The sequence below is a fragment of the Neovison vison genome, chromosome 1 (genome assembly GCF_020171115.1).
Source record: "Neovison vison isolate M4711 chromosome 1, ASM_NN_V1, whole genome shotgun sequence".
NCBI lineage: Eukaryota > Metazoa > Chordata > Mammalia > Carnivora > Mustelidae > Neogale > Neogale vison.
This window is the reverse complement of record NC_058091.1, coordinates 18,148,783-18,166,535: the sequence shown is the minus strand read 5'-3', so window position 1 is coordinate 18,166,535 and position 17,753 is coordinate 18,148,783.

Here is a 17,753-nt window from a genome sequence, read left to right as displayed (position 1 = left end):
AAACGTGGAGGAATGACTTAGGGGCTCATTCATGACTCTGGATTGCGGAGGCGAATGGCATGATATGAGCAAGGCAGGCCGTGTCTATGGGAGTGGAGGACTGAGAGTTCTTAAGTGCTCGTAGAGTGGCTGGGGAGTAGCAGAATGCTGGCCCCCTCCCTGATACATGAATTCTCTGTCCCTGTGACTTCACTGTCTTCATTGTAGAAAGCTGCAATTAATGGAAGAAGACAAAATTTTCAGCAGAAGCAAGGAACTGGGGGCAATGGTTGGTGAAGAAATGTGAAAGAGGGTTTTGTCTTATTTTGCCTTGTTTTGCCTTGCTTACCATGGAACATGGATTTAGAAGGAGTGGATACAATTTTGGAAGGACAAAGTCCGTGAGAGCTAAGTAGGGAAATCAAGTGCAAAGCTATATGAAAATGAGTGAAGGGCTATACTTTGGGTTCTGATTAAGGGTGACGAGGATGTCAAGTGGTTGTATTGCTGTATTTCAGAATTCCACATAGCTCTGTTTAGTTTTGTGCCATTACTACCGAGCCAGGTTCCAGGTGTTGTCAGACAACATATGATGCAGCTAGATGGACTGTTCTTCAGAATTCCAACAAACTGTTCTTGGGAGCTCATTATAAAGTCTCTGGAAACTTCGAGATTAAGATTAGAGAGGAAAGATAATTCAGTTCCTGGGACAGAAGCCATCTTTGTAAATTGTAGTGATTTCAAGTGGATGGGAAAACTCCTCCTTTAAAGGAGCCAGAGAACTCTAAATTGTTCTGGAATTAACAATCCCTGGTACTGATTCCTGATTCCCTATTGAGACGGTAGCTAGTAGCTAAGGAAAGTTGTCTTCCCTAGGACTGCTGGAGAATGTAAACAGGGACTCTCCCATGGGGTGAACTGAAAGAAACTCTTAGAGAGAGAAACAAGGTGTCTCTGTGAGCAGCAGGTACAGTCACCTAGGAGAGAAAGTAAATGAGGGAGAAGCCAGGCTGACTCTGTGGCAACAGTCTCTATTTATCCCAAAGGGGTGGTTTCCTTGTTTTCAGGGTTGGTGGCATTTCCCCTGGCAACACTCATGTTGCCCATTACCTCCTTTAAAGGACTTGACCAGCAGCTGGGAAATGAGAGGCTGTGAACTAGTCCCAGGGGTGCAATCACAGCCTTTCTACATTTAAACCAGATTGGATTGTGTTTGAGATCCTGTTTTGCCCTCCAAGTAGATGAAAGTGCGGCATTTCCTAAATAACCAGGGTCTACTGGTTTGCTATACAAAGGACCCATGTTTGGCTACATCTGGATACCCTGTAACAAAAGCCTTCTGGAATCACATGACTGAAATGATAAGGAGAAAAAAGAGTGAACTAGAGATTCAAAGTAAGGCATTAAGAAGTCTGACAAAGGCAGAGAATCAATGTAATATACTTGGGAGAACTGGGTACTTATAAATGTCTCTAAGGCTCAGAGGAAAACTTACCCTAAAAGTAAAACATTAAAAAGTGTGTGTGTGTGTGTGTGTGTGTGTAAAAGACAACAAAAATCCAAAAGAATGACTGACCTAAGAGTGTATAATGAAAATGGTAAGCAGTATCTTTGGAAAACTCATTTATTATAAAAGTCAAAAGCATACAGATTTTATTCGGTTGGGATTTCAAGTATTTGGTTATGACCAGATTGTAGAATAAAGGTAAAAGAACTTAGGGATTTAAAAAAGCATCAGAGATGGAGGGGGATAAATATCTCAGGGAGAAAAAATTTGCAGTCTTCATTTTCTCCTGAGAGAAGTCATGCCCTAGAATCCCACTGAAGCGACTTCCATGAGAAACAAATATATTCTGAAGAATCCAGTAAAAATGTCTCCTCCCTCTTAGCTCTCCTTTTGCTCTAGAATGTCTTGTTTTTTGCTTTGTAGGACTGAATTTAAATCAGTAAATAAAAACATAAGAATGTTAAAGCACTTCATCAATTTGAAGTATTTAATGAGATGTTCCAGGGTACTATAGCATGCTGTGGATGCCGGTTCAACTCCCACACTCAATTTCCAAGAGCCTAATTTATACTGTAACAATAGTTTGAGTTTCAAGGTAGCTATGGTGACCTTCTCTAACCCTCTGTTAATTATCCGATGCCCCAAATTTTCAATTTGGTATTAGGTCGTTCAGTTTTAGAAATAATTACTGCATCTGATCTCTGATATCAGGGGATATTTTCTTTCTTACGCCATAAATATCATGTAATTGTTTCTTTATCTTTGCCACTTTAAACATCTACACAGTATCCATCTTTCTAATGGCTAAAAATTAAATATGACATTGTGTTTTTTATGTGCAAGGAGTTCAGCTATGATTAAGTGGCAAAGACTAGAAAATGCTCCCTTAGAAAAACCACTAACAAAGCATTATTTGGCTTTTCAGTGTGGAAAATGAATGTTGCATTTTATTCCTTTCCATCATCACCCTTAGAATTGCATTTTCTTGTAGTAGCACCAAGAATAATGCAAGGTCATTTCTAAAGTGTTTGCTTTTCTTAGCTTTGTTCACCTTTCCTCTTAGGGAGGGAGGTTATGTATTTGAATTGTGACCCAAATGTCTCTAGTGTGTCCAGACGCTTCCCTTTAATTACTCAGGTGGACAGATTAAAAATAGAGTGCACAAAAGTTTACGGTTTTCATAAATGCATCCATTGTGACAATTTTCATTCTCCATACCATCTAAAGGCTCTGTGCTTTTTAAAGCTAGTATTCTCTGAGTTATAAGCAAAACGGAACCACGGAAAAGTTAATTTCCAACGGAAAGTGGGTGAATGGTTTTCTCCTTACCATTACTTTAAAGAATATATCGAATAATTATATTTTATATTCTCTGGGCCTTCCTTCCTTTGCTCTGACATGTAGATAATGGATCTTTCCATGATGTAGAACACAGGCTCCGAAATTGTATTCTACCATGTGGGTAGGTTCTTTGAAAGCACTACTTATCTGTTAACCTTGGCCTTGGTAAGTTTTCATCTTAATTAACCTGTGTAATCTGTTTGTGAAAACCAAAATTTCCCCTTCTTTTGCATTTTAATTATAGAGGGTACAAAATGTCAAGTTTTAATTTACTCAAAAGGGAACTATGTACAATAAAGTACATAGTTCTCATGCTAAATGTGACAGGACTTTGCGGGAACCAGCTGGCTCCCTGTTAAGATTAGGGCTACCACAAATGGAAATGGTTTAACCCCCTTCCATATTCTCCAATATCTCCAAATCAATACAGAAGAGCTTCACAGATGCCCTGATCTTACAAAAGAATGTCATAGATGATTTCTCCAGAGGATTCTTAATACGCTACAGTTACTAGTTATTTTTTCCTCACAGTTATAATACCTATTAACCTATAAGCAGCTAATGTTGATGGGATAAGTCTAGTAGCATTAATATAAATCTGTGCTGAATAGTGGTTGAATGCAATGTCACTAAAATCACCTAAATCCTTATGATTCCAAGGAGCTCCAAATCTCCTTGAATATTTGTTATGTAAACAATATTGTTAAGCCAGAAACATTCTGGAGTCCTTTATATTTCAGATGTAAATGCTCAACTCACTTCCCTCTTTTGTTCTCAACCTTCTTTCTATTTTTCTCTTTTTGTGCATTATTCTTAATGGCCAGTAGTTTTTTCAAAACTTACTGGAGTGAATCCATCTTTTCACTGGGCTCTGACAGATAGGGAGGCTTAAAAAATGCAAAGTCTTCACAATAAGACATCTGAGGAAAATATATTGTAGATTTCCTTCTGAATGCCTCCTCCAGCATGAAGAGCCCAGAGTAAAACATTTCAAGTACAGCTTGGGAGCATACATATATTCAGCTGAAGACAGCTCCCCTCCCCTTTGCTCTGTGAGCATTTCGCCGAAGGCTTCGTAAGTTGGAAGCCAATATGACATTTTGACACAAATATACTGTTTTAGCATTTGACTCAGAATTTAGCTTGTACTCTGCCACCATTAAACATGTGAAGTATTTACGTGATGTCAAATTAGAAACGACCATTTATTTTTAATGATCTTTAGAAATGTGGCCATTTATTTTTAATGTTCTACCTTATTTCGAAAGACTGGATTCAAGTAAGTGTTATCTCCCTTAATCCAAATCCTTTTCAACCTGTAACTCTTTTATGTCAGAAATATTCAGTGATTTCAAAAGGAATTCCTTAAGTTGTAATAATATTCAATGAACTGGGAAATAATGTTATACAGGTCAAGATGGAAGATTTTCCCCAAACAGGAAATCTTTGCCTCCCCATCCCCCATTTCTAGATATTGGTTCATGTTGATAGAGTCTTATGATAAGCATTCAGTTATTATTCCTGTTACCATGATTGTTAATGTTAACTCATACAATAGCACATAAGAATGATATAAGGAGTATAATAAAGATTTTTGAAATACAGTTATCACGGGAATGATCCCTCCAAATCAATGGACAGCATTTCTTAACATTGAGTTCAGAGGCAACTCATCCTATCCTAGAAGTATGCCGTTGCAATGTCAGTCTCCGAAAACATGAAGAAAAGAAAGCCAAATTATAAATTAAATTTGTTTGGTCAACAGTTTGAACTTAGCAAGACCACCAGGGGGAGCAAGTTACTGGTCAAAGGAAGTGATGCACCGTTCCAGACTCTTCATACAAAACCTAGCTTGAGAGAGCAAATTGCACCACAATTGGTAAGAATAAAAGCAAAGCAATGCGATTCAAAAATGATACCCTAGCTTTCTAAAATTATACTTTATTAAAACCTAATTTCTTCCTTCATTCTAGTTTCTGAAGTAGCTATGCCCATACCACGTAACTATTTTTTTCTTTGTAAATGTTTTTCTAGTGACATATCCTATCTTATGCAGCCCTTATGATCTGCATGCTGACAGCACTTGGGAAAATACAAATGACTACAAATTTAATAGCATAACACATGCCAGGCCCATATAATTATGGATAGAAAAAATCTGGCAGTAGACAAGTTCTGCCTGCATAAAAGTATGCAATATAATTTAAATATGGGAGGGAGTCCTCAAAGACTTTACACTAAAGTTAAGGGAAAATAACTTTTCTATAGGAAACAAAGTGACTTCTGAATAACCTGTGAACAAGTACTCTTAAATCCTGTGACAGATTATTCAAGTCCTTCATGGAACAAGATAGATTATTCACAAAGAATTTTAACAACTGTTTATGAATTCATAAGTCATGTTAAACTACAAAATTAAACAGAAAGCATTTTGAGGGAAACAATTTGTATCAGAGTCATTATGAATATTTCATACTGATACTGAATAAAATAAAATCCTTATTTTATTTAACACGACTCATTTACTAACTGATTACATAACACCAAACAACACTAATATAACTCCATTCTCCTGGGTCTAAGGTGAAAGGAAAACCTTAAACACGTAATTACTCCAATATATGATTTATAACGTAAATGTTCTAAGAAAGTGCTATGTGCAATGTGAGAATATAATAAGGATTCTAGCTTTGGTTAAATGCTTAGGGACGTCTTCTCAAGGAAATTGTAATGTGGTAGATACTAAAAATGTATCCTTGCCAATCATGGGAAGGAGACTGGGAAGAAGGAAGAACAATCCAGTTAGGGGGGACTGTACCCTTGGGAGAAGACCTTGATATATTTGAAGTACAGAGAGGTGTCTGATGGGTTTGGAGTTGGTGATCAAGGGATGCAGGTGAGTGGAGGCGGAGATAAACTGTGACATTAGATGAATCTGTAAAGAGCTTCCAAGCCATGAGGAGGATTTTTAGATACTAACTGAATACAATAGGATCTGAAGGATTTTGTGCTGGAGAGTGATATGGTGGAGTGTGATATGGTCCAGATTGTATAATGGGAGGGTCACCTTAGCATATGTATTGAAAGAATTAGAGTAAAAGTAAAAACGAAGCATGGAGACCGGTTAAGAGTCTTTAGTGATGATCCAGGTACAGGGTAGCGATGGATGGAATTAGAATACATATAGTAAACATGAATAGAACCACATACATTTGATACATGTTTTGGAAGGAGAGGCAAGAGGACTCAATGTTGAACTGACCACAGAAAATGATGGAGGAGGAAATGACAAGACAGGAATGTCCTTTAGTGATACCATAAAGACTGGCAGCAAATTTTGCAGACGGAGATTAATAATTCATGTTTTCAAATGTTTGAATATTCAAAAGTTTGAAATTGTTGTGAGTCACCCAAATTAACAACCAACATGCTAAGTTACTCATATAGTGCAGCCTCCACTCATGGGATTTTTATGTTTGTGTGTGTATAATATATATATGAAATAAGCAGTGTGATTGGACTGAGGACACAGGAGTCCTTGACCAGTAGATGGCAACTGAATTGAAGGCATAGGAGCTGACAAAAGAATCGAAGTTTAGATACAGAGGGAGAAGAGAAGAGAGGCTAACCCTCAATGTTGAGAAGCCAGGCTATTTAAATAATCTGAATAAATGAGAGGCTTGTCACAGAGGTTGAGAAGGAGGTAGCATCAAGACAAAGGGAAATCTTAAAAATCCAGAGAAAATATTATGTAGGTACTGAAATTTTTGTTTTGGAATGTTTTGTTTTTAATGAGATAATTTCATTCGAGGGGAGCTGATGATTATGTTGACCACAATGCCAATATTTAAAGTTACTCTTTTAAATCAAAGTTACTACTTGATTTTGTTTTCTCAGGGAACTAAGAATTTCACGTCTTTTTTTATTAGTCAGTTACAAAAATGTGTACTATAAAAATAGCTTGAGCCAATATTCCAACGTTGTGCATCGTTTTGCTATTTAGAAAATAAGGTAAACTAAATACAATGCCTCAGGTCAATGCCCCTTGCTTCTAGACTCCTTTGAGGAACAATCCAGATTTGAGTACCTATAACGGCTTTAAGTCCTGTGCCGCTTCCCTATGAACTACAGGAAATGCACGCTGCCAGCAGTTTTTTGTTTTGTTTTTCTCCATTGCTGCTAGGTGGTTCGTGTTCTCACATGGCGGATGGTAGAAATTTCATACTGTTGTTTAAACCATGTTTCTGTTCTCACTTTATTTGCTGCTTGACTTATTAGCAGATTCTTGACTTCTGTTCATTTTACTGTTACTGTAAAAGCTGTAAGGGTAGTTTGGCTAATTTCTCCAACTTTCCATAGGTTTCTTTTGTGACATTATCTTGGAGATAGGTTGGAAGACATATGGATGACTTTTCATCGTTATCCACCAGAATATTGTTCACTTCAGCTGCTGTTACCCTGCCCAGGTGTGCCACACTCTTTCATATGAGGCTAGCTATCTCTGTCCGTCTAGCTTTCACTCAGATTATCCTTCCCTTTATTTGAGTGCCTCAGCCCCTGGAGCTCAGGACACAAATATCTATCCGCCTGTTTTCTATGTTTTTTTTTTTTTTTTTTTTTTTTTTTTTCCAGTAGCTTAAAGAGGCCTGGTGAACAACATTAACATAAGACGTTCCTAAGAAAGCTGTGCAGACAATTCTGTCACCACATGTCTCTGAATAAGCTCGACTATACAGTATGGAATATACTGACAATCCAGTCAGTGTATCACAAAGCCCTTGCATTGTGATGTATTCACTCTTTGTGCCCTCAAATCTTTATACTGGTGAACTGTGGCTGTAAGTGGAAACAGAGGAACTGGGAAACATTATGGATCTAATATTTCCTTTCAAATCCATAATGGATATGTCCAATATCTGATCCAGTGAATGAAATTTTTTTTTAAGATTTTATTTATTTATTTGACAGACAGAGATCACAAGTAGGCAGAGAGGCAGGCAGAGAGAGAGAGGGAGAGGAGGAACTGGCTCCCCCCCAGCAGAGAGCCCGATGTGGGGCTCGATCCCTGGACCCTGGGATCATGACCTGAGCCGAAGGCAGAAGCTTTAACCCACTGAGCCACCCAGGCGCCCCTAGTCAATGAAAATTTAAATACGGAGTTTAATTTTAGTCTCATTTTAGCCTGTCAGATGAACATATTAATTTTGACGGGGTTTCTCTAACTTGAAGTACTATCTTTTGTGTTGCAGGTAAGAGCTATAAATGAAGACTTTGGATAGAAAAATATTTTCTTCTTAGATTGGAACAAATTTGGTCTTGCAATTTTTTTCTTTTCTTTAAATGCGAAATTACTAAAGATGCCATCTTTGCTCTTAGGCAAACTGTGAAAAACAATGTTGCACCAGTCTTAACCACAAGGCTTTTCTAATAGCTCAGAAGCCTTATTCCTGACACGAAGTCCTAAAAATGAGTTTTGCACTCAAAATGAGTTTTGCACATGCAAAGTTTGCCGAAGGTCTGTGTGACATCAAAGCTGAGGTCAAGTTCTATAAAACCCATGTAGACTTAACTATTTACCATTACCAAGTATGTTGAAAGATACTTCCTTCACCTTGCAAGGATTGTCAATAAAATAACATAAACATCCATTTCTATGATATACCTAGACTACAATTAAACTTCCAAATGGAATGACTTGTTTGCTTAAAAATTTTCTGGTAAGACCTCCGTCATTTAAATGGTTTTATGAATATGGCAATTATTCCTAACTCTGTCATAGCAAGTGTCCTTTTATTGGTCAGTATATCTGAAAAGGGTGGACAGGAAAGACACCTGACACCTGGACTAGGACCTGGTTCACCAGCTGAATTATGAAAGAATTTCCTATGAATTTATGACATGATTATTTTATATTCCACAGGCAACTTTGTTAATTATGATTCTTAGAGAAGGAAGCTAGTATATTTGGTGTTGATAACAGTGTGATAAAAAAGGTGACATAAGATGATGCATTAGGGTTCTCCAAAGAAACAGAGCCAGTAGTGTGTGTATGTTTGTGTGTGTGTGTGAGGGGGTTATTTCAGAGAAAGAAAGAGAGTTAATTATTTTAAGGAATTACACCCCATGGTTGTGGAGACTAGCAAGTCCACAGGGGAGTAGCAGTTTGGGTCCTGAGGCAGAAAGAGATAGAGAGAGAGAGAGAGAGACAGACAGACAGACAGACAGACTTGTTTCTCAGGTCTTTCAACTGATTGCAAAAGGCCCATTTACATTATGGAGGGCAACTTGCTTACTCAAAATTTACTGATTTAGATGTTATTTCTATCCCCAAAGACTTTCCGGAAATACGTAGAATGGTGTTTGACCAAATACTGGGTGCCATAGTCTAGCCAAGTTGTTGACACAAGAAATTAGCCATCATGGATGTCCTCACAGCTTTTGAGATAGAAGTAAAGCATTTAGTAGTATTTAACAACAGTAGTATTTAACAACAAAGCACACCTTTTTATTAAATCATTTGCCACTCAGTGTATTTATTCTGTTATCATTGTCTTATGACCAGAAAATTCAGATACATTCTGCAAAAGATTTAGTTAGAAATCTTGCTGAGAGAAACTTATGTCCATATCTATAAAGGAACTTCACTTGTTTTGAATTAATGCAGCCAGCCTATGAGTCAACCCCTGAAATTTTTTTACTTTGGACATAAAAATTAATATCAGTTGAAAAGATTTTTTTTCTGTAGGCTAAGCTGGCTTTCTTCTTGTGCTGCTACTGAAGTTACAAGTAAGGATCTGACAAACAACATTGAGAGGCATGTGAGAAATGCCTTGGGTTTAGATCCAATTTACTGATACCCTATAACTAATCCATTATATACTACATTTTCAAAGACTGGGAGCCTTCTGGCCTGGTTATCATTGATATTGAAATAGAAAATAACTAGAGAAGACAAGCTCTGTTATGCATAAAGAGAATAGAGAATTGAAAATGACAGTGCATTAAAAAAATATATATATATATACCTTAGAAAGTGTATTTTAATTATTTTGTTACTAATTTTTGTAAGCCATGGTTTTCAAGCTCTACTTATTTCTTAAATTTTTTTTGGAATGCTCTTTGTAAGAGTCAGAATATAAATAATAAAACACTGAAAATTGGAAGATAAACATTCATTTTTCATTGTTACTACCTTTTCTTCTGTTCTTTTTATATTCACAATTCCTGTCATCTTGATAACTAAAACAATTTCAATAATATATAACTTATACTTTTGCATGCTGCTTATCAGAGCTTATTATCATAGGAATACTTTTTATTATATAGTGTCTGGCATATGTTAAAAACATTTGTTAAATATATGAATAAGTTAATGAATACTGTTATAAACAATACCTGTTAAAATTTACCATAAAAACTATTTTAAGTTTGGCTTATTTAATCAAGCAGATATGCCATTATTACTTAATAATTTTCATATTATCCAGCATTTAGGCTATTTTAACTATTTTCTCTTCTGTATGATAATGTGATAAGCATCTTCAAATACAAAGTTTTTCTGCTTTCAAGTTTTTTTCCTTACATATATTTGTAGAAGTGATACTGTGAGCTCAAATATGTCAACATTTTCTAAGAAAAAACTTCAGTTTACCTGCTAAGGTCATTCAAGGCATGACAAATATTTGTATTATAAAATCACAGGTCAAAAGATGTTTGTGTGGTACAAAATAAATAACGATTGTATAAAAAAAGACATATTTGCAGGAATGCAAAAAGGAGTGGAAAAATTAAAATATATATGTTGTATTCCTTTCTTTCTGATATTCCTCAGATAACCTGTACCTAGCTTCTGGGCTTTACAGACTCAAACTAACAACAACAGACTTTAATAAAACATTTCAAAACTAAGTATTTTGGTTTAACTATTGCTTTGGCTTACCCAAACCACAGTTTTTCTTCATACGGAAATTCAATAGTAGTACTGAAGAGAGAGATGAACAAATGAAGTATGGTAAATACACACTGTGTAAAAATGATTGGTTTGGATTAAAGTATGATTTAGATTTACTCAACCAAGAATTCACAATCAGGATAATGGTGTTCTAGACATCGTCCTTTGTTCTTCCTTTGTGTTCATCACAGGACACTGGTCAGGGACAAACTGAATGCTAACATAGTGGCTGATGGATTCTTCAGGCCCCCAGTAAAGGTACATAATAATACAAGAGTGTAGCCTTAGGAGTTTTTGTTATACAACACATAGAACATATTCATCTGACATCATAAATAAATGGTCCAACTGCTAATAGGGTTGGAAAAACAATTTAAGGGCAGGTGCTAAAACTTGTCAAGAGAGGATACATATAAAATATCCTCTGTCACTTTTTTGTAGTATCAAGAGTGGGGAACAGCCTTGGTCAACCACCTGACCACAGACCCAGAAATTTATTTGGTGTGCTTTTGTTTTTCAGTAGTTTTCTTATTTCCTGAGACTTTTCTCTCCATGAGGTAGATTCTCCATATTCCTGCTGCCCCACATAATCCCCATATTTCATGACTAACCTCTCTTTAGAAAATAAAAGACAATACAAATATGACAAAATTAGAGAAGTTGCAAAGGTGTTAGGGACCTAAAAAAGTTTTGAGTGTTTGTTATTGGACTAAAAATAATTTTTGGAAATATTTTATTTATTTATTTGTCAGGGGGAGAGAGAGAGAGAGAGCAAGAGCGCACAAGCATTGGGAGCAGCAGGCAGAGGGAGAAGCAGACTCCCTGCTGAGCAAGGAGCCCCATGTAGGACATGATCCCAGGACTCTCAGATCATGACCTGAGCCAAAGTTAGACGCTTAAATGACTGAGCCTCCCCTGGACTAAAATTCTTGCTATTACTAGATAGAGTTATAAATTTACCTATTACCTTATTTTCTTTTTTAAAAAGTGGTAGATTGTAAAAGAAGAATGAATATTCATTGTTAAAAACTGAATGTATGGATATATATCAGTGATCCTCAAACTTTGCTGCATGCAAGAATCAGAAGCACCCTCAGGGCTCCACTCCAGAAAAGGTGGCCCATGGACTGGGACAAGTTGTTACACCTGTAGATTTCAAGGCTTGCTCTAGACCTGCTCAATCGTATTTTAAAAAGATTCCCAGGTGATTCCCACATGTGTTACATTTTGAGATATGCTGTGTGGTTCCATTTATGTGAAGTGTCTTCAAAATACAAATTGATAGACACAGTAAATTAACGGTTGCTTGGATGGGGGTAGGAATGAGGATGAATGGTAATAAGACACAAAGGATCTTATTAAGGTGAGGAAAATGCTCAAAATTGATTTATAGTGATGGTGGCACAAATTGGTAAAATTTCTTCCTTTTTTTTTTTTTTTAAAGATTTTATTTATTTATTTTAGAGAGATGGGAGAGAGAAAGAGAGAGAGGTAGAGCAACCATGGGGAGAGGCAGAGGGGGAGAATCTCAAGCAGACTCTGTGCTGATCATGGAACCTGATGCAGGGCTCGATCTCATGACCCTGAAATTATGACCTGAGCCAAAACCAAGAGTCGTACACTTAACAGAATGAACCACCCAGGCACCTCACACATCGGTAAAATTTCTATAAGTTATTAAGTTGTACACATAAGACGGGTGAATTATATAATATGAATAAACATGTCTCAGTAAAGAGAAAAAAGAAAAACATGGTTAAAAGGAGATTCCTGGTCTGACAGTAGATCCCATGTAATTCTGTCTAGCTATGGACCTCCAACTGAGAAACAATGACATAAACAGCAACAACGGAACCCCCACATCCACCCCAATCTTCATCCCACGTCATTACTTTTCCTTCTTCACATGGCCTGGAGAAGTCCAGGATCAGTGCAAGTAGCTCTACACTTTTTAGTTGTTGGGTAATACATTCCCTAGTATGCTGGTACCCTTTAACTATATCTATAGTGATAAGATCTTTGCTACAGTATTATAATGTTGCAGTTGCATTGTTTAAAATACATGTCTTTATATACATGTACAAGTATTTCTTTAGGATATGTACATAGAAGTAGAAATTGAATCTAACTGTATGAAAATTTAAAATTGTAATAAGTATTTAATTTAAAATTGTAATAAGTATTGTTAAAATGATCTCCAATATACTATTAGAATGGCTATTTCTTCATGATGAATGATTAATAAATGCAGTCAATATTTTCCATTTTGCCCAGGTGTTGGGCAAAAAGATATAGGTCATTATTTGAATTTGTAGTTCTTCAAATGCTAGTGAGATTGAGCATACTTTCATTATTTTTTCTCCTTCCATGAGCTGCTTATTTATTTTCCTTGCCTGTTTTCTTTGGGCTTATATGCTCTTTACTTATTTACTCATATAAACTATTTATTGTAGCAAACTAATCCCATATTTCTTCTAAAAACTAATACTGAAAATTACCCTCCCAGCATTTTATCTATATTTCTGCCAAGTATATGGTGTTTCTTACTCTTGCAGCTTTAAAATATTTATATAATTACATGTCAGTCTTCATTTTTCTCATAGTTAAAGATATGACTTCTCCATATGGGTATGTATTAGTCTCAGTGGCATTTATTAATTAAGTATTCTTCTTACTGAGAAAAAATGAATTTTTTGAAAACTAAATTTCTATATATATCTGGACCCATTTGTGGGGTCTTTATTTTGTCCTGTTAATGTACATTTATTCCTTGTCCAGTACAATTTCTTTTTTTTTTTTAAAGATTTTATTTATTTATTTGACAGAGAGAAATCACAAGTAGATGGAGAGGCAGGCAGAGAGAGAGAGTTCCCTGCTGCGCAGAGAGCCCGATGCGGGACTTGATCCCAGGACCCTGAGATCATGACCTGAGCCGAAGGCAGCGGCTTAACACACTGAGCCACCCAGGCACCCCTGTCCAGTACAATTTCTATTACTGCTATTCAATAATGTATTTTATTGTCAGATGGGACTCGTTTTCCCTCACCACTATTCTTCCACACATTTTTTTCTGTCCAGTAAAAAAAAAAAAAAAAAAAAATCTTAACTGTCTTTCGAGAATAAACAATTGAATATCTCCCTATTCCAGCCCTTCCTCCTTTTCCTCTTCCTTCCTTTTTATAAAAATTTGCAGTTAATGAGGTAAAGAATGACATTCCACACATCCACATCCACAACTTTGTGGAAAAAGAAATGCTATAGAAAGAAAAGAATAAAGCCGTGTTTAGAAGCTTCTGTATGTCAGGCATCTCAGTGATAGTTATTCTCCAAGTAAGAAAAGGAAGAGGGGAATGAACAAAAAGGAAAGAGAACCAACCTAAACTCCTGGCATCTCCAGTATTTCTATATTATGATTTCCCTAAATGGCTTTGAACCTTTGGTGGAAGAATGTGGTGGGATAGCCACACTATTAAGACGAATAAACAGTCTTTCCTTTGTTCAGCCAATTAAATATACATGAGAGTGAGCAACAGGAATTGGGGAGCAAATCAGTTGAAGAATCACAATACTCGCAGGTTTATTCCGAATCTCCTTTTTTCACTGTGTAGATCCCTTTTTCAGTATCATTCACCTGATTATCTTCCTTTGTCCACTACTTAAATGTTGATGTTTTTCAGAGATCAATCCTTCCTCTTCTTATCTTCTTCTGGGTTTTGCAATCAATTGCTTTTGGGGTCCAGACTGGTAACAGAAGGGAATGGAGCAGGCTGTTCAGGGAGATACTGTTTGGTGAGGGCTGGAACCAATTAGAGATGTCCTTCCCCATTTAAACAACAGCAACAACAACAAGAACAGTAACAACAACAACAACAACAACAGTTCAAATGCAAACATTTTATAGACACGCTACTGACTCAAAAAAACCAAAAAAACAAAAAAACCCCAAACCTGGCAACTTTTGAATCTTTACTTTCCTGGTCATCTCTTCCCAAGTCTAGAGTAATCATTAATGAGCTAATTACTCTCAAATCTCTCTTACTAATCCCATTTCCTCTTAGCATCCAATCAGCATTTCCAACCCTGTACAGAACATCTTTAAGGCAGGCATCTAAAACAGAAGAGGTAGGGGTGCCTGGGTGGCTCAGTGGGTTAAGCCACTGCCTTTGGCTCGGGTCATGATCTCAGGGTCCTGGGATCGAGTCCCGCATCGGGCTCTCTGCTCAGCAGGAAGCCTGCTTCCCTCTCTCTCTCTCTGCCTGCCTCTCTGCCTACTTGTGATTTCTCTCTGTCAAATGAATAAAATAAAAAATCTTTAAAAAAAAAAATGGAAGCGATAAAGTGCACTAATTTTCTCTGTCTAAACTTGCTCCTTTTCTTTCCTTTTTTTTTTAAAGATTTATTTATTTATTTATTCATTCATTCATTCATTTATTTGACAGACAGAGATCACAAGTAGGCAGAGAGGCAGGCAGAGAGAGAGGAAGGGAAGCAGGCTCCGTGCTGAGCAGAAAGCCAGGTGTGGGGCCTGATGACCCCTATCCCAGGACCCTGGGATCATGACCTGAGCCGAAGGCAGAGGCTTTAACCCATCAAGCCACCCAGGCGCCCCTAAACTTGCTCCTTTTCGTCAGTGTCTCATTTGCTTCTAAAAGCAGAATCTTGGAGGCCAACCGTGGCCTTCCTTCACTCCTTGCCTCTAAAGGATCTGCAGGTCGAATACACTCAACTCCAGGACTTTGCTGAAGTCTATCCGTCATCTCTGTCTCCAGCTCATTCTCTCATAGCATTTCTGTTTTGGGTGACTTCAGCATTCTCCCAATTATAGCCACAATTTTTTTTCTTTTTCTTTTCTTTTTTCTTTTTTTTTTTTTTTTTTAAAGGTTTTTTTAATTTATTTGGCAGAGAGATCACAAGTAGGCAGAGAGGTAGGCAGAGAGAGAGGAGGAAGCAGGCTCCCTGCCGAGCAGAGAGCCCAATGCAGGGCTCGATCCCAGGACCCTGAGATCATGACCTGAGCTAAAGGCAGAGGCTTTAACCCACTGAGCCACCCAGGCGCCCCTATAGCCACAATTTTCTAGTGTCACATTTCAGCTTTGTTTTCTGTTCTTTTTCCTTTACTATCTTTCTAAAATAAAACTTGAATGGAGAAACTTCTCTTGAAGTCTTCAGTGACTTGCTAGACTTTGGACACACGGTTCTTGTTTTTACCTCTGCATTTGCTACTTACTGGCCTTCCCATTCCTTCTCTCCTCTTCCAATGCTCCATTTTCTACCCATGATCATCAACCCACTTGTAACATGTTGTGTACTCCAAGACCTTTACAGGATCATCTTCTCACTTCCTGGTACTTTTTCCCACTTCCCCTTTCACTTTCCATATGGCTTAATCTTATTAATAAAGGACTCAGGCCAGTGTAATTTACTCCAGAAAATTCATAGTTTCTTACGTTTATGCTTATTTTCTGACTTATCATGTGTACCTTTATCTTCTTTTTACTTGTTTCCCTATTCTTCTATGAGCATCTTGAAACTAGTGACCTAATTTTGATAATTTTTTACACCTACAATATTTATCTGGCACAGGGTCAATATTAAATAAGCGCTTGCTTAAATATATGGATAAATTTGAGTAAGTGACCAGGTAGTAGCCCAGAACCTGAGAGATGCAAAAGTGATTTAGGAAGGTGGGCAGTGCTGTGGTGAAATGTTTTATTGACTCTTTCATGTGAGAGGCACTGGACATATTGGATATAAAGAAATATGAAATAACACTAATAATGCTTCAGGGAAACCATAATAAAATCTGAGTTTCAGTAGATAAACTATATGACTTGTGTCATGAAATGTAAGATTTAGAACAAAAAATATTTTTTTGGCAAAACACTAGAATAAAATTAAATCAGACTTAAGAACATTCAGCTTTATTTCAGAAAAATTTCTAACACCCATGGGCATGCAGTTTCTAATAAATAGTTGTGTTCAATGTTTTGTTACAAAATCAGTAATTAGTTTAAGGTATAAATTTCTATTAGTGTGAAGCTTTGCCAAAATTTGCTATATTGAAAGTGTCATAGGACACTTTAATGTTGTCAATGTTAGAATTTTAGATTGATTCCTTTTTGAGGTTATTAATGTCATACCAGGTTTCATTGTTTAACTTTTTTAAGGGAATGATTTGACTAAATTAATTATAAAATTTGTATTATGATGGAGTTCATTTGTTCAGTAATTTACTTGAATGTATGTGATTTCATATATTCCCTAAGTTTATTATGTAAGTAAAGTCATAATATGGAATTAGAGAATCTGAGTGCTTTTGAACTGAGATCTCTGCATTTAACTTAATGTGATGGGGATAGCTGTATTTTAATCTTTGAGTTAGCTGTCTGTAAATATTAATTGCAAGTACAATAAAATGCTTTACCATAAGCAAAAATCAATATTGTGGAATTCTGAAGTTCTGAATTTATCTAAATATTCTAGAATTACAGACAAAAAAGTCTTTAAAGATTTTTAAGCAAAAATATTTGAATATTATCAAATATCCAGGGAGACTAAAAGAACTAAAAATTTGAAATGAAATCCTAAATTTAGTAGAGGAGATATGAACTAAGGAAAATTCAAAGGGCTGACAACGTAAAATCTTGTTTTTAAGAAGGAAATATCCATTGGAAATCCAATTTACATTCAGGACATGTGGAGAAGTCTAGTGTTCTTATGCTAGAGCTATGAGTTCATTGCTAGGCTATTTGATATTATAATTTAACCTATTCTAATGTGGGGGAGTAAAGTCTAAGACCAGCTCTAATCATGGGCTGCAGAAGGGAACAAAATACCCAAAGAATGCCGGCACCTGTCATTTTGCCTACAGGCCTAATACTTGGGCTGAGAAGTTCCCAGTAATAATTAGAGAACAGGATTTGGATAATTCTCTTTGCTTGAAGTTTAGTCCAGAAAAGAAAGACTGAATGACAG